General features: G+C 33.2%; 1 long non-coding RNA gene across 9 annotated transcripts; it reads right to left on the bottom strand.

Moving 5' to 3' along the window:
- Positions 1 to 18,119: 18,119 nt before the first annotated feature.
- LOC104747607 (uncharacterized) lies at positions 18,120 to 20,065 on the bottom strand. Of its 9 annotated transcripts, none has more exons than XR_015582733.1 (7): positions 19,773 to 20,059; positions 19,635 to 19,681; positions 19,490 to 19,549; positions 19,288 to 19,367; positions 19,085 to 19,179; positions 18,810 to 18,946; positions 18,120 to 18,590 (listed from the first exon to the last, which is right to left on the bottom strand). It is a non-coding gene; the product is annotated as an uncharacterized LOC104747607 (long non-coding RNA). The 9 variants fall into 9 exon arrangements; XR_015582732.1 differs by having other exon boundaries at positions 19,307 to 19,367; XR_015582739.1 differs by having other exon boundaries at positions 19,142 to 19,179; positions 19,307 to 19,367.
- Between the last annotated feature and the right edge of the window lie 6,125 nt (positions 20,066 to 26,190).

Here is a 26,190-nt window from a genome sequence, read left to right as displayed (position 1 = left end):
CCTTGACTTTCGTCTCCACCAAGCAACCAAACTGCATATCCTTACTGTTAACCAACTTCTAACTATCGAATCTTTTAATATTTATTAAACCCTCAAACATTCCAAAAGAACCCTGACATTAAGGTTTCTCCTTGGAGTCTTTCTTTTTCCAAGCGTTAGGAGGTGGATCCTTAGCCGCTTTGGAACTAGTAGTTGAGAGATACTTGTGTGTTGCCTTGGATTCCTGTGGAAGCGAAGGTCGAACACCACTGGCCTGCTCAACCAAAGAATTTGCTTTTGAGGTTTTATCCTCATGGGGGATAGTGATTTCTCCCTCTTCCCTCTCTATTTCTAATCCCTTCTCTGTTTCAGGTCGCTCTGTCTCTGCCAAAACAGAGAACCGAGAAGGGGAAACTGCGACTGTATTAGTAGCCAGAGGACAGTTATCCGTTGGCCTATTGCCTTTGCCTGGAGAAACCGAGTGCCAAACTCCCTCCTCGCCGAAAGTTGTACCATTATCCCTGGAATCCACCACTATAGATTTCTCTGTTGAGAAAGTAACCTTTTCTAGTATCACCTCTCTATCTGAATGCACCACTGAGGGTTGAGTCGTTGCCACAGGTGCCGTTGGAGTCAGAGGCGTTCCCGAGCCAACCACCCCACCAGCGTTTCCTTGTACCTCAGAGACAACATGCACCACAGGTACGCCTTCCACCACCTCCTCTCGGGGGGGGGGGGGGACAGTCCCCTTGCTTACCCGGCACACCTCTTTCAAATGACCCTATTTAGAACAAACTGAACATTTTGGAGGAAGCCATGGGTAACTAAACTCCACAACTGCATCCACACCCTTCTCAGATTTGAAACAAAATAATGTAGGTAAGTCCTTAGACAGATCTGCCTCCACGAAGACTCTTGCCTCCTCAAAGCTCTTACACAATACATTATCCGAATGTAGTCTCTGCAGATCACCAACAGCACTCGCAAGAAACCCTAACCCCTTCCAGGAAAACATCTTATGCGGAACATGTTTAATGATCACCCACAGAGGAACCATACGAATGTCCGGTTGAGACTCCTCAATAATAGGCGACCACCAAGAGATCACCATCGAAATATCTGCGATGTTCCACATACCACGGCGCAAGACCCTTTCTCTGACTACCGGATCCCCGATCCTGAATTAAACTGTCGAAGCATTAACCTCAAACACATCAACTTTCATTTTTTCTCCCCAATAGGCTAGATCTTATTGACAATGACATGAATCTTCGCCACATGCGGAGCAGTGGTGGAGAGAAACTTTCCAATCTGGAAGTCCTCCCATAGGGGAGCTGCATCTTCGAAAATGTTATTGGGGACTTGAATCGTATTAGCACCATTGACCACAATGATATCAACCTGATGCTTACAGAGACTTTGATTGCTTTGAACCACGGAAGAGTAAGATAACTTATTCTGACTACCAGAGGAAACCACCTTTGCCGACGACTATATCACCGGCAAAATGGACGAGATGGACGGCACCGAGGCCGCCATACCACGGGAGAGTGAATCTCATGCCAAAACCCTAATCGCCTTCAAATCGCCTGCCACATCAGCAGAGCAAAAATCAACGAACCAATCTTTATGTCCTCAAAAAGGAAAATTAACGAGAGCACACCTTAGAGAGTGCTAATTCTTCGGCCAACAAAAACAAAAGACTGATGAATGATGATCTTAGTTCGAAATGTCTTCAAGCCCAATCGTTTAAACAAGTTCCCCATATGTATAAAAGAATCGATCATCAAATCCGATAAAATATATTAAGGCCACTACAACCACTTGCGTATATAAACAGATAAAAAAAGAATTAGATCAGTCACTGCGCACGCTATTAGAACTTGAGTGTGACCTCATTTCTTGTTAAGTATAGTCTAGTTAAACAAGTAAAAAAAAGAACTATGTATTCGTCATCTCAATATCACAACATGTAGTTAAAAATTATAAGGTGTGTGTGTGTGTATTTAAGTTGGTAGTGATAATGGAAACCAACCCTGGTTTTGTTTTTAGACGCTTATTGGTTGAGTAAAAGATAACTGAGCCTGATGTGACTTGATTTTTCAGTTCACAGTAGCCAGAGGCTTTTATAATGCGAAAGAGAAACTGAACATTTAAATAAAACAGGCTCTTGATTTTTTTTTTTTTTACAAATAATACAATTTCTCATCATCTTATCAAATTTTTTTTGAGTCTTTAGGATTATTGAGAAAACTATTCACTTGTGACTAAAAGATATGTTTAGGATAGAATAGAACCAGGTCCGGCTCAATTATTTTTTGGACCCTGAACTAAAAAAATTTTGGACTCTATTTCTTCATGTAAAAAAAAAAAAAAATTTGGACCCTACAATCAAAGGAAAAAAACCCAAAAAATAAATGGACCCTGTACATTTGCATTCCCTGCACATGTCTAGAGCCGGGCCTGAATAGAACTAGTGTTATGTCAGTCTTGCTCTTTCCCAAACTTCATTAACTTTGCTTCGATATTAGAGAAGATTAATATCCAAATGCTTTATATACATCTTATATAATATGAGAAGGTTTTTCTCAACTTTTGCTCTTATATAATATGAGAAGGTTTTTCTCAACTTTTGCTAAGAAGATGACAATTAGCGTACTATATTTCTGACACCGGTATTTTTTTGTTTGGACCTAATTAACTATAGTTTGAACCTAATTAACTATAGGTCCATAAAACTAAAACAAAAATAAAGCATCAACATTTTCTTCCTTCCTTCTTTGATCAGAAACATATGCAGCCTCCAAGCATGTAGAGCCACCTTATATCAGTGTGTGGTTGGTTTCATCTTGGAACTAAACCAGCATTATATTAAATTTATAGGTTTGAATTCTTTAGTTTAATTTATGTGTTTGAATCTTATATAATTTTCACGGACACAAGCGGAATAAAATTTAATCAAGATGGTGGGATGGTATTGTTTAAGTAAATTAGTTTTACTTTTAAAAAACTTGTTTATATAAAATTAAATTTTTGAGCTTACTTTCTCGTAACATCTCACAATCTTACGTAATTTTCCAGAAAGTAAGCTCAAAATTTTAATTTTATATAAACAAATTTTTTAAAAGTAAAACTAATTTACTTAAACAATACCATCCCACCATCTTAATTAAATTTTATTCCGCTTGTGTTCGTGAAAATTATATAAGATTCAAACACAATAGTATTGTTGTTCGAATCATCCGTTTTTGGGAAGTTCCTAACTTCAGAAGAAATATTATCTTACTAAGTCTTGAATATTTTTTTCAAAAATGTAAAATATTTTTACTAATGTTCATCTTTTGATGATCTATGCAATGATTTTAAAATATTTATAAAAGAAAATAAATAATTGTATGTGTATTTGATGCTGGGCCTCAGATTCTTAGAGTAAGAGTTGAAAAAAACCTTAATATATTATATCATATAATAATAAAGTAGCTAAATCGGCATTGATTTCTTTCACCCGTTGTACCGAAGTCTAATTAATGAAACCGGGTTTTGACAAAAAAAAATAAAAATAATAATAATAAAGTAAAGTTTTCTTTTGGCAAGCTCCAAAATATTGTCATTTGATGCGCTTTTCTTTCAAAAGTGTCATTTTGTTTCTTTAAAATTTTAGTATAGCAAAATTTATTCAATTGAATTTTTATAATAAAATTTTCTCTTAACAAGTAATTTGATGATTAAATAGTTTAAGGATATAATATTATAATATATATATTTGGTTGTATAGGATAATGTCGAGTAATAATTTGCTGTTTTATTTCCACACTTTAATCTAAATAATTCACATGATCTTGATATTACATTATTTCATTTCATTTTCTATTCATTTAAAATAAACTAAAGTATATTTTAATATATAATTTCTTAATAACTAAATGAGAATTGAATATATTTTTTTGTGATAAAGAGATAACTGTATATATTTCTGTTTAAAGACATAAGTGAATATATATTTAAATTCATGATTTGATAAGCTAAGATGCCCTTTCATAGATCTATATTTATAATATATAACTCTTGAATATATATTTAAAACAATAGACAATATATTAATTCACAATAATGTATTTTTATAAACCTGACACATTTTATTCCATCTCATCAGTCCCATATTTTATTTTGTACTAACTCTCATTTTTGTAACTTTCATAATATTTATAGTAATGCAATGAATGATTAATAACAACATTTAGAAATATTACATATATAAGAAAATATATTAATATGTAATGATTGCATATCTATAACTCTCACATAGTTTATATGACTCCTATAATAATGAAATACTCCCTCTGTTTTAATTTAGTTGTCTTTTTAGGTTTTCATGAATATGTCTGGTGAATATTCTAGTTTTATCTCTGCTGTTTTAAAGTTTTGACCAATGAAATATTTTTAAAGGGTAAAACAACCAATTTAATAATTTTTTTAAATTTGTGTAAGAAAACCTTAAAAGACAAGTAAAAAACCGGAGGAAGTATAAATTATATTTACCTAATAGATAGAAATTGATATAAAAATTAGTACATTTGTTATCCAATTAAATAATAAATTTTTCATATACTCTTAGCTACAATTTTTCTCATAAATAGAAAGATTCACATTTTACTAACTCTCATATCTCAAATTTCACATAATATTTTTATTTTATTAATATTGTCTTAACTAACAATCTCCAAAATCACAAAAAAATATGAAAAAATAATGTAAACTAAATTTGTGCCTAGCACTTACTAGTTTAGTATATACGGAAAGGCGAAAAAACAACATAGCCCTATATTGTTATAGAAATTGACCATCGACCTCGGTCATTAGTCATTATACACAAAATGACTAAAGTTTTTTTTTTTTTTTTTTATCTTGCTTTATCTTATTAACATGAACCGATGGACAATGAAAATACCCCATGAGTTTCTTTGACCGTCTGATGCTTTCACTTGGATATGCACATCAGCACATGTATCACATTCACATCTATCAGTAATAGGTTGTCTCTCTAGATCGTACGACGGCAACATGAGTAGTGGTAACAATTATACTACATTTCAACTTGGAAGGTGTGTCTTCTGTATTTTGAATGGAGATTGGAGAAGGTGTCTTCTGTACTTTACAAGTTGCAAATTTCTACTCCAATTGATAAGAATCATTTTAGGGTAGCTTACTATTTTGGTTTCTTTGTGTGTTTTGTTTGTTTATATAGGTACATTTGTATATTGCTTTTTTATTATTAATAAATAATTGTGAGTCTAGGTTTCGTAGACATAGATTTTCCCCTGAAGCTATTAGCCTATTAGTTTGGTCGTTTCTGTTTCAGTCTTGTTCCACATATAGCAAATAGCTATGCATAAATATAATATGTTTACAAAAATACATGTGTTGAAATTAAGTTATGAATTTCACCTAGTTCAGAGAGAAAAATAAGTTATGAATTTCAATAATATGCATATCATCTTGCAAGGAGAGAGTTGGAATTTTGTAATCTTAATTTTACTATGCTGATGATATATAGGATGAAATGAATATCTTAGTAAGAATTCAAAATACAAATAAAAATTAACAAAAGATAATTCGCAAAAAAACTAAATCAACATTATTTAAGATATATTTGTTATGTTGTTATCTCATAAGTACTAATTTTACCTCATATCTTAATCAATTTTAAATGAGTGAAATTTATAAAATAAAAACATATATAAAGATATAGAGACATATTTTCATCAAATAACTGAAGATTCATTCCTATAAATTATAATTTATTTTGAATTATCTTATGTTTTGACATATGCATTACAAAAATACATGTGTTGAAATTATAAAATCAAACATTAAAAAAATTACTAATATTCTTAAATGGTTTTTTAAAATGTTACATATTAATATTTGAAAAAGAATTATTCTAAAATAAATTTCATCGTTAGACATTCAGTTTAGTAATCACATTTAACTATCTATTCCATCTTAAAACCATAATTCACTTCTCCATGGATTAGAGTTAAAATTTTAATTTTATAAATAATATGAGTATCATATGAGATAATACATATATTGGTTAGTATTTTAAATTTAATAATAATAATAATCAGTAAAAAAATCAGTTAACATCCACAATAATTTTGGAAATCCAAAAATATCATAAATATTATTCTTCTATATGTCATAATTTCATAAGTAATACTTTTGTCAATTTTCATCAATTAACCAAAAATTCATTCCTACAAACTCATTTTTTCAAATTTTTTTTCTTCAGATTTCTCATATTACTACATGCATTAAAATCTTTAAAGTAAAACTATACTAATACAGATCATTTATTGAATTTTCTTTTTAAATTCATTATTGTTTCAAGGTTTTGTGTAATTACTTACAATAAAAATTTAGATTACAACGATAAATACAATTTATATCCGACTAAAATAGTGTTAAATAACTTATGCTTTTTTTTTAACTTTGTTGTTCATTATTTATTGATTAATATACATACTTAATAAATTAAGTTTTTGCTTACACATGTCCAATTTTATTGAGAAGACATATATAATATAATTAGCATACAATGAAAAATATATTGATTTTGTTAGTTTTCCTTTTTTATTTAGAAAAATAAATATTCAAAATATAAACATGTAAAATTCTGTAAATATAATTAGCTGTCTTACTACGTTTAAGAAAGACAAAAATTGACATGTGTCAACATCTAATCAATATATCTGACACGTGTCACGATCTTGTTAATGAGTAACTTTGACATCAAGCTTTATACAATACTTTTTGATTTAGAAAAATAAATTGTGCAAATTATAAACATGTAAAATTCTGTAAATTGTCTTACTACGTTTAAGAAAAAAAATTGACACGTGTCAACATCTAATCAATATATCTGACACTTATCACGATCTTGTTAATGAGTAACTTTGAACTAAAGTTTTATATAATAAGATATACTCCCTCTATATCACAAATGATGATTTTTTCAGATTTTTACATAGATTAAGAAAATAATTAATGTTTAGTCATAAATGTATTTTTATTTATAATACTCCCTCCGTTCTAGTTTAACTGTCGTTTAAGGTTTTTGCACACAAATTAAGGAAACTATTAAATTTTATGTTTTGTCCTTCATTAATATATTTTATAATTTTTTCATTGGTTGAAACTTTAAAACAGCAGGGATAAGATTGGAATATTCATCAAACATCTGCATTGAAAATTTAAAACGACAACTAATATGAAACAAAAATTAAATCCTAGAACGACAACTAAATTAGAACGGAGGGAGTAATATATTTCTCATAACTATTAACCAATAGTAGTTCATCAAAGTTTTAAATTCTCAATTAATGAATTTTGAAATCTACAATTTGATAACATTAATTAATAAAGAAAGGCAGAAAATCAATCAATTTTGACCAAAAAATAAAAAACAGAAAATCAATCTTTGTGATACAAGATAAATTTCTAAAACATCATCTATTATAATACAGAGGGAGTATATATATATATATACATATTTTTTTTTTGTCGACAGGGAGTATATATATATATGGGAGATTTGCACTGAGACACACTTTTACTAAAAGTATGTTCATTTGACACACTTTCTGACCAAGAGGCACTTTTTGGCCAACATTTGTGATTTTAGACTGTTTTAGCCCTGATCATGTAAACATATGTTTAACTAGAGAGAAAAAAACAGTTGTATTAAGGTCCGTCCGATTCTAACTAAGAATTTGATCCGACGGCTAGAGATGAGTGTGTAATTGGTGGTATCCTAGACCATTGGATTTCCATTACTAGTTTGGATCTAATGGCTTAGAATGGTTGAAAAAAAAAACAAAAAAAAATTTGCATCTCTCTCTTCTTCTTATTCTTTCTTCTTCCTTCTTCACTTTTTTTCTCTTTTTATTTGTAATCATTTTATCTAATTATTATGACATATATTTTTGATTTTGTTTTTATGATTCATTATAATTTTATTTTTTCTACATTATAAGATCCATTTTACTATATTTAAAGTGAATAATTATAATACATATACTATAATTATGTGGATGCAAAAACTATCTTATTATGTGGATACTTATTTGTGGATACTAATAGTTTCAATGGAATGGTTTTTATTATTTGTGACAAATCTATAAAATATTTTATATCCATAAAATCAAGTTCATATGGAAGATGAGTTATACTTGTGTTTTGGTAAAATAATCATTGTTAACTATCAAACAATATATATTATCCAATTATAATAGAATATTTGTTAATTGTTATGTGGATGCTAAAAATGTCTAATTATGTGGATACTTATTTGTGTATACTATACTTATTTTAAAATCAAGTCCACATGGACGATGAGTTATACACGTCCACCAAAAACTATTTATGTGGATACTTATTTTATGTCCATAAACTAAAGTTATACACGTCCACTAAAAATGTCTAATTATGTGGATAATATACTTATTCTAAAATCAAGTCCACATGGACGATGAGTTATACACGTCCGCCAAAAACTATTTATGTGGATACTTATTTGTTATTTATGTGGATACTTATTTTATGTCCATAAACTAAAGTTATACACGTCCACTAAAAATGTCTAATTATGTGGATACTATACTTACTCTAAAATCAAGTCCACATGGACGATGAGTTATACACGTCCCTAAACCCTAAACCCTAAACCCTAAAGCCTAAACCCTAAACTATAATCCTTAACCTTAGATCATAATAATAATCATAAATTTAATTTCATAGCAATTTTAACCTATACTAAACATCAAACCCTAAACCCTAAACCTCAAACCCTAAACCCTAAACCTTTAAACCCTAAACCCTGAACTCTAAACGCTAAACCTTAAACCCTAAACCCTAAATCTTAAATCATAAACCCTAGGGTCTAAACCCTAAAGCCTAAATCATGAATAGAAAATGTGAAAACAAATTATTTGAACTGTTGGATCATAAGAGAAACGAGTATGTTCAGTCATAGAACCATCCACATAAAACAATCCATGTTTATTCATACAAGTATACGACCATCCACACAAAACCTATCCACTCATCCATATCTATTAAGTTAGGTTCATATATCCTTCTATACCACTTTATAGACACATAACCATCCATATTATGCTGAAAATCATATTGTTTTCAATAGAACTTATCTTCTTTTCGTTAGAAAAACTTATGTAAATAAAACCAAGCTTATTTACTTTTAGTGGCATCATGTGTAATCTTAAATCAAACAAACGTAAAGCTACAAACGAAGTACATATATAGAGAGAGACACATGGGGTGAGAGATGACATTTGTTCTCAGTTCAGATATGAATGTGAGAAAATAAAGCGTAAGATGAGAAAACTACTAATGGAGATCGTGAACTGTCCATTATTGGTTGATCATTTGTTCACTATTATATGGACACAAGAATGTTTAACAAAACCATTGTTTTTGGTATATTGCTACCAAAAATACAGTCCACTATTCGACCATCACACTTATTTTCCACTCTTCTACCTCTTCCATCATCCAAATGATGTGGATCAGTGACGTGATGCACACATGACATAGAGTAAGATTTGACATAAAAAAGAAGAAAGTATACAATGAAAATCATAACAAGAACAAATGTGGAGGCTACAATAAAATACTGCCAAGAAGCAGGAGCTAGACAATGTGGATCAAAAGAAGAGCTTGTCAAGGAACACACAAAGCCAACACATTGCCCTAAACCCTAAACCCAAACCCTAAACCCTAAACCTTAACCCCTAAACCCTAAACCCTAAACCCTAAATCCTAAACCCTAAACCCTAAACCCTTAAACATAAATCCTAAACCTTAAATCCTAAACCTTTAACTCTAAACCGTAAACTTTAAACCCTTAATCCTAAATCCTAAAATCTAAACCCTTAACTCTAAACCGTAAACCTTAGACCCTAAACTTAATTTGACATAATTAACAAAACTTAGCTAAAACTTAAGAATTTTTTAGTAGAAACCATATTATAACTTGAACAAACAAATTACATTTTATTATTGTTTACATCAAAATATTTTGGTTTAAATTTTTTCTCAAAATTTTGTAATGAACATCTAAGCATATCCTAGAAACTGTGACCACATGGATATATATGATCAAAATGTCGAAAAAGAAAATGAATTAGTACGAATCTAACTGACACCCATAAAGTTGGAAAATTTTGACCTTAAACTTTGGACAAAAGATTTACGAAACCATATTATCATTGTTTCATGGACATCAATTTTTGAGCTTGCTTGATTCCACAAGGATCTGACCATATAATAGTTATTGCGTGGACATAAAAAAATGTGTTTTAAAAATTGATGGTCTTATACACAGCCACAAGAAAAAAAATGATGATGTGGATACCAACCTTTTAAAGATCACAAAGTTATACGGCTGGCTATAAAAGAACAAAAGTTAACTAGTTCTAGTACTTTACATTGGTCATGAGGATCTCAGTCTTGAATTTCGATTGTAATTTTTTCATTCTTCTTGTCTATATAAATCTACAACAATGTTTATTACAAAAACCTTAGTTTGACATTTATTCTTTTGACCAGTGTTCATCAACCAGATTCAATCTCAAATCCATTTAATTAATTCTTGGAGTAAATTTCTAACTTTGATAGAAACAAATAAACTAAAAAGAACTCTAATTTTGACGGCTAACGCAAATACCAAATAATAATTACCAAATCTAGCTTAAATCTAAGATTCAATTACCAAATCTAGCTTAAATCAAAGAAAAGATCTTGTAATGCTCAGGAAACAAAAAAAAATGCTCAGGAAACGAAGGTACATCAAAGAAGAGGAAGATGAGAGAGGAAAATTCTCGCAAAGGCGCAAAGCTCAATTCGTTATTATTTTGTTTAAATTAGCAATTGTACCACTAGATGATGAAAAAGACGAAAGGGAAAAACCAATTAGACGATTCAAAGATGAAACCAAGCTTCGGGACCGCCGTCACGGAACAACCGTTGTTCTGCGCATCGCAGCCATGAGTTGGAAATGACCCAGAATTGTGTAATTAAAAACATTGTTCTCCACAGTCAAAAATCAAAGGTGTTAGATTGGTAAATGATCTTCTTTGAAATAGTAAATCATAGTTCCCAAAAGTAGTAAACAATAAATTGCAGAAAAATTGAGATAGAGAAGAGCGATGAAAGAGAGATGAGAGCAATAAAGGAGAGAGAAGGAGGTGAATTTGGTAACTAGAAGAGATTTTTAGTTTTATGGCATTGTTGTTAATAAAATTGTAACTAGAGGGTAGAAAAGTTAATAGATATAGAAAAGTGCCTTGTGGACAGAAAGTGTGCTATTGGGCAATTAAATGTATGAAAAGTGTGTTAGGATGCAATATTTCCTATATATATATATACTATTTGTAAGTTTTAGAGTAGAAGTTTAGGATGGAGAACAAGTGAGATTTTAGTATAATCGGAAGAGATTTTGATTGTGAGAGAGAGAGAGAATCGAACAAAGAGAAGAAGAAGAATTAGCTTCTTACCATTAAAGGATCCTAGTTACATTCTACTTATAGACTAATTACACAGCATATTCCTAAGGAATCTATACACGGTTTTCATGTGTGAAAGTGACATCCTTCTCTCTTACTTAAACATGTGACTTTGGGTGTAAAAATATCTCCCACTTGCACTAAACCTCCAACGGTCGGGAATGAGAAGGATCTAGAGACATGATGTCTCACCAAGACATGTAAAGCTTCTAGTGGGCTTCTTTACACGAGATGGTAAGGTTGGCCCGGTGAGAGTGTACGGACGTTGACTTGTACGGATGGGGTGATCATGATCTCAACTTATACTCCCCCTCAAGCTTAGTCATTGGGTTCCATGACATAAGCTTGAACCATTGATCACCTACCTCATTAAAAACCTTAGTATATAAAACCACTTGGGAAAAATTATACTTAAGGGAAAAAGAGTGTAGGATCTCAAGGCTTGGTGAGGTCCATGAGTCCAAGCTTAGGGTGAATGTAATCACACACTTGTGGACTGGCCGCCTTTGTGAAGATGTCGGCTAGTTGCTCCTTGGTGTCGGTATGGCATGGAAGAGTGACTCCTAGCTGGATTTGCTCTCGCACTTTATGGCAATCCACTTCAATATGCTTGGTTCGCTCATGAAACACGGAATTGGTGGCTATATGGATGGCTGCTTCATTGTCACAATGCATAGTGATGGGTTTTGATGTTTCAACTCCAAGATCCTTCAGTAGGGCTTTGAGCCACATAAGCTCGGTGGTTAACTTCCTCATGGCTCTATACTCGGACTCAGCACTTGATAGGGAAACGACTTTTTGCTTCTTGCTTTTCCATGTTACTAGGTTCCCTCCTAAGAAGGTGCAATATCCGGTGGTTGAGCGACGGTCCCCATGGTCTCCGGCGTAGTCAGCGTCACAATATCCTACTAACTCGGTGCTCTTGTTCCTTCTCATCCATATGCCCTGCCCCGGTGACCCTTTTATGTACTTGACGATTCGGTTCACCATGTTCCAATGATGCCTTGTTGGGTTTTGCATGTGTTGGCTCACCTGGTTCACAGCAAAACAAAGATCAGGCCTTGTAATAGTTAGATAAATGAGTTTACCTACTAAGCGCCGGTACGTCACAGCCTTTGATCCAAGCTTTCCTGCTTCACTCAAAAGATCAAGTGCATATTTTCGTTGTGATAGAAACAATCCTTCATCCGATCTATATACTTCTATACCAAGGAAATACTTAAGCTCTCCTAGGTCTTTAATATCAAAAACTGACTTAAGAAACTCTTTAGCATCTTGAATTCCTACCTTGTCACTTCCAGTTATGATGATATCATCAACATATACTAGAATGACCACTATACCTTTTTCGTTTGGTAAGGTGAACAGAGTGTGATCGGATTCTGACCGGCGGAAGCCTTGCCCAAGCAAGGTTGTACTCAACTTGTGATACCAGGCTCTTGGTGATTGCTTAAGTCCGTATATGGCTTTGTTAAGCCTAAGAACCTTACCCGGACCGACCATATCTTCGAGGCCCGGCGGTGGCCGCATATAAACCTCATCTTCAAGCTCTCCTTGTAAGAAGGCATTTTTCACGTCCATTTGCCATAGATCCCAGTCCAAGTTTGTAGCCAAGGAGAGAACCACTCGAATGGTGTGTAACTTAGCCACCGGAGCAAACGTATCTTTGTAGTCCTCCCCATACGTTTGCGTAAACCCACGAGCCACGAGTCTGGCCTTGTACCGTTCAATCTCCCCATTGCTTTTGTACTTGATAGTGAATATGTACCGAGACGTAACTGCTTTCTTGCCCTTTGGTAAGTCGGATTCGTCCCACGTATGATTTTGCACCATAGCCGTGTTCTCGGCATCGACTGCATCTCGCCAAACCTTGTGGTCTTTGGCCTCATCATATGTCTGGGGAACCCAATGTTCATCAATTTTACCGAGAAAGGCTTGGTGTTCCATCGGAAAGTGAGCAAGAGTACACACAGCTTGAATGGGATGCGCCACGGCCACATTGTTGTAGTACACGCGGGTGTTTTTCCAGTGGGTAGGAGGATACTTGATATGTTGGCTGCGTCTAAGAGGGACTAGAGGTCCAGTTTCAGAGTGAGCTCGTCCTGGCGTGATGATTTCCTCAAGTTGCTCTGTCGTTACCTCAGGCGGCTCGGTAACGGTGTCATTGGGCAGTTCGGCTGAATCCTCGGCCAGCTCAGTTGAGTCTTCGGGAAGCTCAGGCGCATCATTAGTCTCAATAGCCGGCTCCGACAACTGCTCAGGCAATGTGGGTCCAGTTGGCTCAGGGATGGCCCGATCGTTTTCAATGCCTAGCCGCTCAAGTATTACTTGGAGGTTGCGTGTTCGATCGGATGGTGATGCTGAGAGGTTGCGAAGTTCATCCCAGTTCTCCTTGTCATAAAACCCGTGTGTCTCTACAAATTTGACATCTCGAGAGACAAGCACCCTCTTTGTCTCGGGTTCATAACACTTATACCCCTTTTGCGTTGTGGAATAGCCGATAAACATAGCTTTGGTGCTCTTGGCGTCTAGCTTATCCCTTAATTCTCCTGGTTTCAACAGAAAACACACACAGCCAAATACTCTAAGATGATCAAAGGTAGGCTTCTCTTTGTTTAATACCTCAAATGGGGAAGCATCTCGTAGAATCTTCGTAGGTGTCCGGTTAATGAGATAGCACGCAGCTAGAACCGCATCACTCCAAAAACATTTTGGGGCGTGTGTATGGAACATCATAGACCTAGCAACCTCCATGAGATGCCTGTTCTTCCTGTCGGCTACACCATTTTGTTGTGGAGTATAGGGACAGCTGGTTTGATGAATTATCCCATGTTTGTTGAGATGTTGTTTGAAGACATGGCTTGTATATTCTCCACCATTATCTGATCTCAAAATTTTAATCTTGGCATTATAATGGTTAGTCACATAATTTTGAAAATTAATAAAAGCCTCAAGGACCCTATCTTTTGTAGGAAGTAAGGTTATCCAAGTATACTTTGATTTTTCATCAATAAAAGTCACAAAATACTTTTGATTTTCTCTAGATAAACATGGAGAGGTCCAAACATCAGAGTGAATTAGATCAAAGCAATTATCATAAATAGTTAAAGACTTAGGAAAAACAGTTTTGCAATGCTTACCAAGAATACAAGCCTCACACTCATCATTTTTAAAAAAAATATTTGGAAGCATAAGCTCAAGAGCTCTAGAGTGAGGATGTCCTAGTCTAGCATGCCAAATAACATTGTTCACAATATTGGAAATTGAACTAAAGCAAGAAGACTTTGAAGTAGATAAGTTTAAATCCTTAAGCAAGTAGAGATCATCTTGAGTAGATCCTTGACCAAGCACTTGACTTGTCTCAATATCCTGAAAATAAACCTCATTAGGACCGAAGATAGCATAGCAATTTAAATCGGTTGTGGCCCTTTTAACTGATAATAGATTAGAAGTGAAGCTTGGCATGTAAAAGGCTTTAGACTCCTTATCAAATAATTTCAAATTCCCAATTCCTTTAACCGGTATTTGTTCACCATTAGCAATAATCACGTTCCCTATGGCCGGTTTAATGTCACTAATTAATTTAGCATCACTAATCATGTGGTGCGATGCACCAGAATCTACTATAAGAGGTTTGTTTGGTTTTAAAGCAAGGAAGGAGTTACCGGAAGCTTCCTTGAGTGCTTTGATGAGGGCATCGAGGTCTAACTTCCTCACGAGATCAATGTTAGCAGCCAGTGCAGCTCCGTTGACCTCCGAGACTGGCTGGGTTGGTTCGGCACTTGATGACTCCACAGCCGCATGATGTGCTCTTGGTGCTCCACGGTAGTTCATCGGCCGGTTGACTCGGAGATGTGGATGTAGAATCCAACACTCATTCTTGAAGTGGCCTGGCTTCTTGAAATGGTTGCACACTGGAGGGTTTTTGTCATTGCCTCGATAGTACCCCTTGTTGGCGGTTGCTACATCAGCCTTGTTGGCGGTTGCAAGCTCCCCCTTACTACCAAATAGCCCTATGGAGCCATGCTCCTTTTGAATCTGGCTGCACACATCTTCCAAGCTTGGAAGTTTCTCTGACCTCAAGATGTGTTTGATGAGATCATCTCGAGCTCGGCCCAAAGAGATCGGAACTTCCCAAAGTGTTTGGTGAACTCCATGTCTTCTTGGCTGAGGTTGTTGATGGCTCTCTTGATCTCAAAGACCCGGTTTAAGTTGGTTGTATTACCAAATACATTTTGTAAGGTATCCCACAAATCTTTAACCGTTTCACAATAGGAGTAGGCTTCGAGTATGGGAGCATCAAGTGAGTTTTGGATAATGGCGAGCACACTTTGGTCCTCTTGGAACCACTTATCTTCGCCGCTTGTGACCGCTTCTTTGCCGTCCTTGGTAGGCTCTTCCTTGGGAGCCTCCTTTGTGGTGATATGGGTCCATAGCCCTCGGCCGCATAGAGCCGTCTTTGTGGTTCTTGCCCACAACAGATAGTTCTCTCCTTTGAGAGTAACTGGAACAATCAAGGTCTTGGTGCCTTCCATGGAGTTTTGTCCGTTGGTCAATAGTATTACCCGCCGGATAAAGAAAGTCGAGTTTTGAGTTTACAAAGAAACAAAGAGAGATGTATGAGCGGAAGTTTGTGATGAGTACAAGGGTGTAACTAGGAATAGAGTGGCTCTGATACCATGTAAGTTTTAGAGTAGAAGTTTAGGATGGAGAACAAGTGAGATTTTAGTATAATCGGAAGAGATTTTGATTGTGAGAGAGAGAGAATCGAACAAAGAGAAGAAGAAGAATTAGCTTCTTACCATTAAAGGATCCTAGTTACATTCTACTTATAGACTAATTACACAGCATATTGCTAAGGAATCTTTACACGGTTTTCATGTGTGAAAGTGACATCCTTCTCTCTTACTTAAACATGTGACTTTGGGTGTAAAAATATCTCCCACTTGCACTAAACCTCCAACGGTCGGGAATGAGAAGGATCTAGAGACATGATGTCTCACCAAGACATGTAAAGCTTCTAGTGGGCTTCTTTACACGAGATGGTAAGGTTGGCCCGGTGAGAGTGTACGGACGTTGACTTGTACGGATGGGGTGATCATGATCTCAACTTATACTATTCGATTCGATTGTGTTTCAAAATACTTAAACAAATATAAAATGTTAAATAGTTTGCAAGTTGTCAATCAAACTGAGCTAGAATATACCAAAGTTGATCTTATGATGTAGTAATATAATATTTTAAACTTTTTAACGCAAAAGAGAACATTATAATAATTTGATACCGATAAAACATAGTGTTTTCATGTAGTTTGTGTTTGAGTATGCCGAATGAATGAATGATAATATATAGTTGTTGAAACTTATGACTAACATTATAATATACGAAAACTTAAACAACAAATTATAATTAATGTACGAAAAAACTAGACTTCATCACCATCAATATGCAAAAAATTAGAGAAAACGTTTTTGATTGTATCAGAATGAGAAAAGATTCAAATTTTTTAGTCTTATGTTTTTCTTTGTTGAATTTCTATATTCTGTATAAATTGTTTAAGTTTTATGTTTAATCTCTAATTATGAAATTAATTTCAATTTATTTTCTATATTGTTTAGGTAATGATTGTGGGATAATCAATCAGATTTTCAGCGTCTTAACTGATAGAGTAAGAAACAATAAAATTAAAAATTAAAACCTGCACATATAATCATTCAAATGAGTATAACGTAAGAGTTACATTATACCACCTATATTAATCCACAAAAATTAACTGAGAAACCCTGTAATCTAGAATCGATAAACTTTGATTCTCTGATTTTTGTTTTCGTTCCAGTTTTATAATGATCAGTAGTTATCACTTATCACCTTTTGGATTGCTCGAACTTGATCCGATTTCATATAATTTCTGCTTGAGTGATAGGTTTTGGACTTTGCCAGCCATTTCATCTTCTAGGATTGGAACAAAAGGAACCCGCAAATGAAGCGGCATTACGTATTTTTTCCACATATGTCGACTTCGTATTTCATAACCCTATAAATAAACACAAATCAAAGTGATGATAACTTGTTTCAATGTAAATTAAACTAGATTTTAACCCGCGGTACACCGCGGGACTATATTTTTATAATTTTTAAATTTTAAATTTATGTTATATTTGTTTGTTAATCTGTGGTTGCTTATTAAAATTCAAATTATATAGTTATAAATATTTATTGGGTTGTTAATTTTAGAACAAATTATATGATAGAAAACACATAAATAAATATTTTGTAATGAATCATTTGCAATAAGGTAAAAAATTTTCAGTGATTAGTTTGTGCAAGTAAATTTAAGTTAGCACGTGATATACTGTGAAATATTTATTACTTAATTATAACGGAATCAACTTAATTTAACTTGTATAATCTTATAATATTAATGGGGTTAACAAAATAACAATATAAACTAAAGTCAATATATGTAAAAATATAAATTAATGGGAATTTAGTATTTTTCGTTATAGTTTTTTTGTGTGTTTGTTTGTGTAATCAAAGCCTAAATGAAGTCAATATTGCACTGAAGGTAATAGATTTTTTATTCATTTGGTTTCCACTGTAGGATAAAGAAAACATAATTAACCAAGCTGAATAGGACAACATTGCTTCATCCTACTCGTATATGAACAAATGAGGATGAGAAAATATCAGTCATATGTAAATTAGGAGTAAACTCCAAAGGAGTATCACCTTCTGCGGTCACCAAGCAACTCGCCTTTCCTTCTAAGTAAAGAAGAGGTAATTTGTTGGTCTTTTTGGCAGTAACACCTTCTGCGGTCCACAAAATGTGGCCACTCATTCTTGGAGACTATGGTCTCCCGCCGTCCACAGATCCGACACGGGAGCAGCCATCTTGTTGTTGTCCATGATATCAATGAGCTATACGGCTACCTCTCTGTTCAAGTTCTAGCCACAGCTGGCCATAGCTGCTACGCCGTGACTTTTCTTGTGGGCAAGCATCGTATTGTTGGGTGTGGTGTGGCCAACTGATAAGGGAAAACATCTATTAGCAACAAAGCCCATACATAGCCTTGAGTTCTCTAATGCATAAGGTAAATGGAAAAAATGATGTGGGCTCACTTAGTTACAAATCGGGGTAAGAACAAAATTCAGACTTCAGTTAATAAATTCTTCAGCCTTTAGTTTTCAAATATATGAACATTCTTATTCTTTTTTTCTTTTCTTTTTGGTAGTTTAATGGTTACCTTTTCAAGAAGACTCTGAACTTGAGGAATTAACAAATTCTTCAGCAGCTAAATGGTTTGAGAACAAATTCTTCAGCAGCTAAATGGTTTGGTTGGAGACTTTCTACACATGTTTTGTATCTGTCATGCTTGCAAGCCTAACAAAGAAACAAACAATGGTTACTCATCATAATCCTTGTTAAGCCACACTACACAGCAAACAGAACATACAACAATGAAGACTAAGTTTGTGGCTTTGCAAGTCTCTAAAGAAATCATTTTCAGATAAAGTTTACCGGTTTAACAATAGAGAAAAATGGTCCAGAAACCGAGCTAAAAAAAAAATACATCACCAATATATTCTCCCACACATCCTCCGTTTTTAAGCAGTCTTGCGATCATGGTACAAATGAAACACAAGAAGCATCAGTAACATTGTGTAGAAAGAATAGTACTTTATACAACATTATTCCATTTACTTGGTGTAACATAAGAATACCACCAATATATAATTGAACCTGTCCGTTCAAGTCCTAGAACAAAAGCAGAAATACACAATTCTGAGATTAACGGATTTTCCTAGAATATAAACAGAAAATATACAATTTCAGATTCAACCTCTACACAAATCAGTATTTACATCAAATCTAGAAAATTGATAACAAAAGGATTATTAGTTCAAGGATTTAAGATGAGTTTACCAGGGAGATCCAATTAAGAAATGAAAGCTAGTCTCGTGGTTCTTCCTCTGTCCAAGCCAACTGTACCAAAACAAAATGATAAAGTTAGTCACAGATTCTAATAAGAAATTGAATAATTTCAAATGTCAGAATCACAAAGCCATACCAGATCTAGAAACGCCGTAAAAACCTATCAGCCACCGGATCAAACAGCTGCAGTTGAGAAACAAAACAAACCCATAATCATATCGATTATTTCGAATCAAAGAAAACAAAAAATCCTAGCAGATGTAATCAAATTTACCGATTGGTTTCATCACTGGAGTTGATCTTAATCCAATAAAAACACGATAAAGAAATTCTTCACTGCCGCCTCCTCCGCTTGATCCATAGAATTGTGAGTCGAGTCATGATATAAGTCTTAATTATAGAGTCTTTTTGGTGTTTTTAGAGTTTTTTGAGTCTTTATAGGATTTAACATGGATGGAAGCATAATGGAGCTAAATTGGAGGATTTGGAGCTTAATCAAGCATTGAGGCTGAGTTACAAAGTTGGGAGACGAAATTGAGAGAGTGCATCGATCGACACATTGATAGCATCGATCGATGCTAGGCCAAATACGAAATTGGAAGTTTTCTCACAAGTTTTGAAGATTTACAAATCTGCCCTAAAGTTTTCCATATTTGCATCATTGGTCCCTGGACGTGTTTAGGAGTATAAATAGGATTTTTATGGTCATTGTTTAGACCTAAGCTTTATTTTTCCCTGCAACTTTTGAGAGCAAAATCCTGTGAGATTTTTGAGAGCTTTTGGAGAGAAGAATCAAGACTCCTTCAGAGAAGATTCAGAACTCCTTTACTTCTTCTTTAATCTCTTTCTTAATGCAATTTATTCAGAAGATGTTTTGTGTTTCATTGATTATGTCTGAGTAGATCTGCTTGTTAGGTTTAGGGTTTCTCATTAGGGATTTCATGGATTATTAGATCTGTTATTATTTAGGATTCATTATCTTTCTTGTTCTTCATCATAGGTTGTTCTCAATGCTAGATCTTTGATTAGTCATCTAGATTTAGATCTTAGGATTATTAATTGATATGAGAATATAATTGATTTTCCTGATAAAACCTTTGGTGAGCAAAATTATTTCTTGCAAAGAGATTTGATTTAATAATTTTGTGAACAATCTAAACTTGTTTTTAAAGCTGATTTATTACCTAGAATTTTGCAAAGAGATTTGGATTTTCTGGTTTTAAATTTAGATAATATTTGCAGTGAGAACTGATTTATTTTATAATTGTGTTTAGAGTTCAAGAACGGTGCTTAATTGTTGAATCCTGCTTATTTAATTAATTGATCTGATTTTCCATGATTTCCTGAGAATTTCCCTAAGCCTAGCGTTTATTCCTATTGATTTACAACTCCTTTATTTTCTGTTTTTGCATTGCTATTTAAATTTAATATTTTGATTTAGCATAATTAAAAGAGTAATAAGTCTATTGTGTGAATCTAGAGTTCTTGTGGATTCGATCCCTAAGTACTACAATTGATCTCTTAATTTGAGAGAGTAGCTCAGGGTTAAATTTGAGCATATCATCGAGCATCTAGGTTTATAATTATTTGGAAAAAGGGTTTGCGGATCCTTATTTTTACCAACCCGTTTGTAATTGATCCAGTGGCATTGTTTGTAAATAACTACCAACTACATGATTTATTTCATAATTGTACTTGGAAAATGTATATATAGATACCTTCAGTTCAATGTGTGAATCTTGTAAAGCGTCCATTATAAGTTGGATATTACTTGTCAACGCTTTGAGCTGAAAAAAGAGCAATCAAGGTTATATGAAAAATAAATAAATAAAACAATCATTGAAGAACAAATAACTAAATAAAATTTTACCTTATTGAAACCAGCAATAAATTGTATATGAACAAAACCATCATTATTCATGTGCATGCGCATGAAATTATCGGTCAATAAATTCTCTTCACTGTTACAAAAGCAAAAACAAAAACAAAGACAAAACCTAAAAACCAAAGTTTTGAAATACATTTATTATAATCGAGAAATGTTTTCTCTTTTAGAGAAAATGTTATAAGTAAAAAATAAATATTACCTAAAATAATAATGAACCTGCTTCCGTATTCTGGTTTCCAAAGAAGTTTGTGGTATACGAGAAGAAGAAGGATTGTTCATTTGTAATGGGGTCAGATCTAAAATGAAACATATGTGTTAGAGTTTTTTTTTTTAAACTACGAAACATAATTCACACTCTTAATTTGAATTAACTCACCATAGATACTCATGGGACCGCCAAATTGATAAAAAGGCTGATGTGCTGGCATCATATACGCTAAGACTGGCGCCATAGGTGTTGTTGGTGCATGTATTACAAATTCCGGTATACCTCTTGGTGCTTGTGTAATCCCGTCTCTCCCATTAGAGTATTGATTCCAATGTCCGTGACTGCACATGCCTCCATGTCTTTGGTGATGATGGTGATTACCATTTTGGTTCTTGTATGAGTTCCATTGATGTTGGTTTTGAGTACCACCATGAGATTGTGAGGCAATCTCATTCGTTTGGTTTTTTCCTCTGGGAAAGAGGTACGACAAAGGACATTTGGGAAGGCCAGATGAACTTTGTCCTGAGGGTTGTACAACAACACTATTTGCAGACACAGAAGTGTTGATTTGTCTACTTAACAATTCATCAGTGCTGTTTAACAACTTAGTAGCTAAAATATTCTGAAATAAACACATAGCTACATTTGTAATACAAAAACATAAGTATATAATAATTTTCTTTAATTAATGTTTAAGATTATTACAAATTAAGTGATACAAGTTAAGAAAGTATATGGGTACTAATGTTAATGTAATTTCAACATTTAAAATTCAGGAAAATTTGAATATTTGTAACCAGAAAAGTTTCATTACTGACGTCAAGAAATAAATAATTCATGAATTACAATAATAATCAGATATATGAGCAAAAAGTTTTAGTAATCAAACAAAATCATCACAAAATAAATTGAGGTAATACCAATAATATCCAAACCTGACGAAGATAAGTTAATGATGTATCACTCATACTTATTAATGAATCAGATGAAGACTTGTTCGAACAAGCTTTGTTCGTCTCAGAAAGTGTTGGCCATGATAAAGCTTCCAAGGCTGGTTTGATCACGGAATCACCATTAGAGGACATGTTCCAAGCATGTTTCCTGTCCACATGGTCCATGTTAGAGCTCTCTGAGTTTTCCTTCTTAATAAGAAGCAGTAGAAGAAATAATGAAGAATGAAAGTGAGGAAGTAGATGTGTATGGTCTTTGAGATGTGGTATATGTTTGTGGTTTCTGGGTGAAACGAAGAAGCTGATGTCTCTAGAGGAGGATGAGGATTTAACGGTCGTGGACACGCAATTTCACTTGTTTCCATGTAAGTTTCTGTAGGAACATGTGCATTTTTTAAAGAATCAGTTTGAAACACTTGTGTCTTAACTCTTAAAAAGATAGGCATATATTGGATTAATAGAAATTTATCTAGTTCATAAGTTTCGAGCTAAAATGTAAATAAACAAGACTTCCGACTAATTATTTCTTTCACTCTAGCATCTAACGACAAGTGTCATGATCAAAGTTGTTGTGCAGTTCGATCTTGGACTTGACCCTCTACAGCTGGAGTCAACATCATCAGAGTGCATTCACTTTGCTGTGTGATGTTGCCGAAGACAATTGCTATTGCCTAGGCCTTTGGTTTGATTGATCGTTGAGTGTAAGTGTATTTCTTTAGCCTTTTCCTCTAGTTGCTTCTTTGGTTCCCCCTGTTTCACACTGCTTTGCTTCAGACTTTATTAATTTATAAAAGGTTAAATATAAAATAAAGCTTTTTTATATATAAAACAAATTATAAAGGATGAAGTAGTGAAAAGTTACGTTGCTGTGAGGTGGATCCACCCAAGCCAGGCCGAGAGGGAAATATAGCACATCACCGAGGGAATAGTAAATACCATGTGTCCTGATGCTCAAATTTACTCTAGATCTATTCTTTTAAATTAAAAGATCACTGTAATATTTAGTGATTCTATCTAAATTCTAAAGTCACAAAATAAATTAAATAATAATTCAATTATTCTAAACAAAAATTGTAATTTAAATAGCATTGCAAAAGCAGAATAAAAGTTTTGAAAAATTCAGATTGAATAAAAGCTAGGTCTAGAGAATGATCTCATGAAATTATGAAATATCAAATCAATCAATCAAACAAGATTAACTCAATTAAAAACCGTTCTTGAACTCTAAACTCAATTTTAAAATAAATCAGTTCTCAATGCAAATATTATCTAAATTTAAAACTAAAAATTCAAATCTCTTTGCAAAATCTAAGTTAAAAACCATCTTTGAAAACAAGTTTAGTTTGTTCACAAAATTACATAATTAAATCTCTTTGTAAACATTATTTTGCTCATCAAAGGTTTTGGTCAGGAAATCAATTATATTCTCGTATCAATTTATTTTCCTAGGTTATTAATTCTAGATGATCATTCAAGAATTAATATGAAGAACAACCAAAGATGAAGAACACATAAGAATATGAATCCCAAGAATATGAATCCCAAGAAATCAGAAGAAGTAAAAGAGTTCTGAATCTCTTTGAAGGAGTCTTGATTTTTCTCTCTCAAAAGCTCTATAAAAATCTCTCAAAAGTTTTACAAAAATAAAGCCTTGATCTAAACATTGACCTAAAAGTCTTATATTGTAAAATACGACTTGAACCTTAATTGCAAATAAGGAGTACTAGGTACGGACCCGCACATACGTGCGTGATTGATTTCAAAAACTATATTTACTATAAGGTTTGTAATATATTATGTACACATAGAGTTACATTTATAGATATAATTATTTGTTAAATAATTTATCAGTTCAAACTTATTTTAGTTTGGTTTCATTCAGTTTGTGATTTTTGAAATAATAAAGGTTTCAGCATAAAATTAAGATTAACAAAACAACATATCCGAATCTAACGTTTACCGAATTAGTGATTAATAAGAATTGTATAAAACTTGTAAATTCTTAAGTGGGTCAAACCCGTCCCTGTAGCCATACTCCATGAGGGGTATAATATTTTTTTTTTATCTATAATAATCCGTCCCTCGAAATTTTTAAGAAATAATATTAAAATATATATAAGAAATCCTAATTTTTAATATGTTAATTTTGAAATTAAGGAATCTTTAATATACGTTAGTTTTATATATCAGAAATTTTCTATATGGAAAACTGAAAATTAGGATTTGCATAAGTTAAAATAAATTTAAGATGCCGTCAATTTTTTTTTTTAAAATTTTCCAATATATATTATTCAAAACCAATTTCAGTTTTTTTGGTCAAAATATTTTAAACAATAAGAAATAATATTATTTATATTTTTAAAATATGATTTAAATATATATTTTTTACATCTCATGTTATAATTTTTTATTATATTATAATACATAGGTTTTGAAAATAATTTCGAAAACATGTAGGGGATAATATTTATTAATATTTGAATAATATTGACTATTTTTAGAATTTATAGGAACAAAATATTGTGTATATAAATAAATTGAATAGCAATCGCAGTTTTATGTAATATTATAGAATATTAAGGGCAAGTAATAAATTGGTCACAGAGCTCTATGGCGACGACACATCAGCTTTTCTTCAAAAATGTTTCTCTTTTAATATATAGGGGATTTCTGGGATGACAATACCCGAAAGTATTGACTTTTTTTTATTACTAGGATATTTCGGGTATTTTCAAAACTTTTTTTTTTATTACTAGGACCTTAATTGCAAAATTTGATTGTTTATTTCATTCCTCTAATATGAGTCTATAAGGGAAAAGAAAATTTGAAAATGAAGCTAGATATTAGTTATTCCTGAAGACTTAAACAATAAAGATAGAAAGTTGAATGAGGATTAAACTCTTGGTGTTCTCCCTTCCTCCAAAGTGAATCTCGAACTCCATTGTCATCACACCTCTTTGACCACAAATAAAGTAATTATTTTGGGCTTTCTTGAACTTGAATTAGGCTCAAAGTAGGCTGCACTTGATAAAAATCATTCCTAATATATTATTCATGCTCTCTTTGGCCATAAGCTCTTGAATTAGCCCATTAAGTGCATTCCTTAGCTTCATAGCCTTTGATCGAGTCATTGGTCCTTCTAGTACAAGCAATGGTTCTTCAGCTACAAGCTCCCCGAGTTCAAGCTCAGCTACACGTTCTCAGGTTCAAGCTCAGCTACAAGCTCCTCCCCCTTAGCTCTATCCATGATCACATCAAACGTCCTCCATTAAGCCTTCATCACTGGGACTCCTCAATTTGATCAATGCCAAAAATCTTCTAGACTCATTCATGTACAATACCTATGGATGCTTGTCATCTTTTACTTGGTCGTCCTTGGGAGTCTGATCGTCGCATTCAACATGATGGTTTTCTCAACATGTATACCTTTCAGTTTAATAACTGTTCTTTTGCGTTGAAGCCAGCTCCACCGTTGTTGCCAGCATTACCACAAAATCATGTTCTTCTGCTGCAACGTTCACCTTTCGAAGCTGCAATGCGTGATAAAGGTTTAGTTATATTTTTTCTTACTAAACCAGTGTCGTCTTTACAGTCCATGTATATACAGCCTGTGTTTCGCTCAGTCCTTGACCAGTTTGCTGATGTT

This window comes from Camelina sativa, chromosome 15, assembly GCF_030686135.1.
Source record: "Camelina sativa cultivar CO46 ecotype springtype chromosome 15, ASM3068613v1".
Classification (NCBI taxonomy): domain Eukaryota; kingdom Viridiplantae; phylum Streptophyta; class Magnoliopsida; order Brassicales; family Brassicaceae; genus Camelina; species Camelina sativa.
The sequence above is the reverse complement of the archived record's forward strand: the minus strand, read 5'-3'. Positions and strand labels throughout refer to the sequence as shown.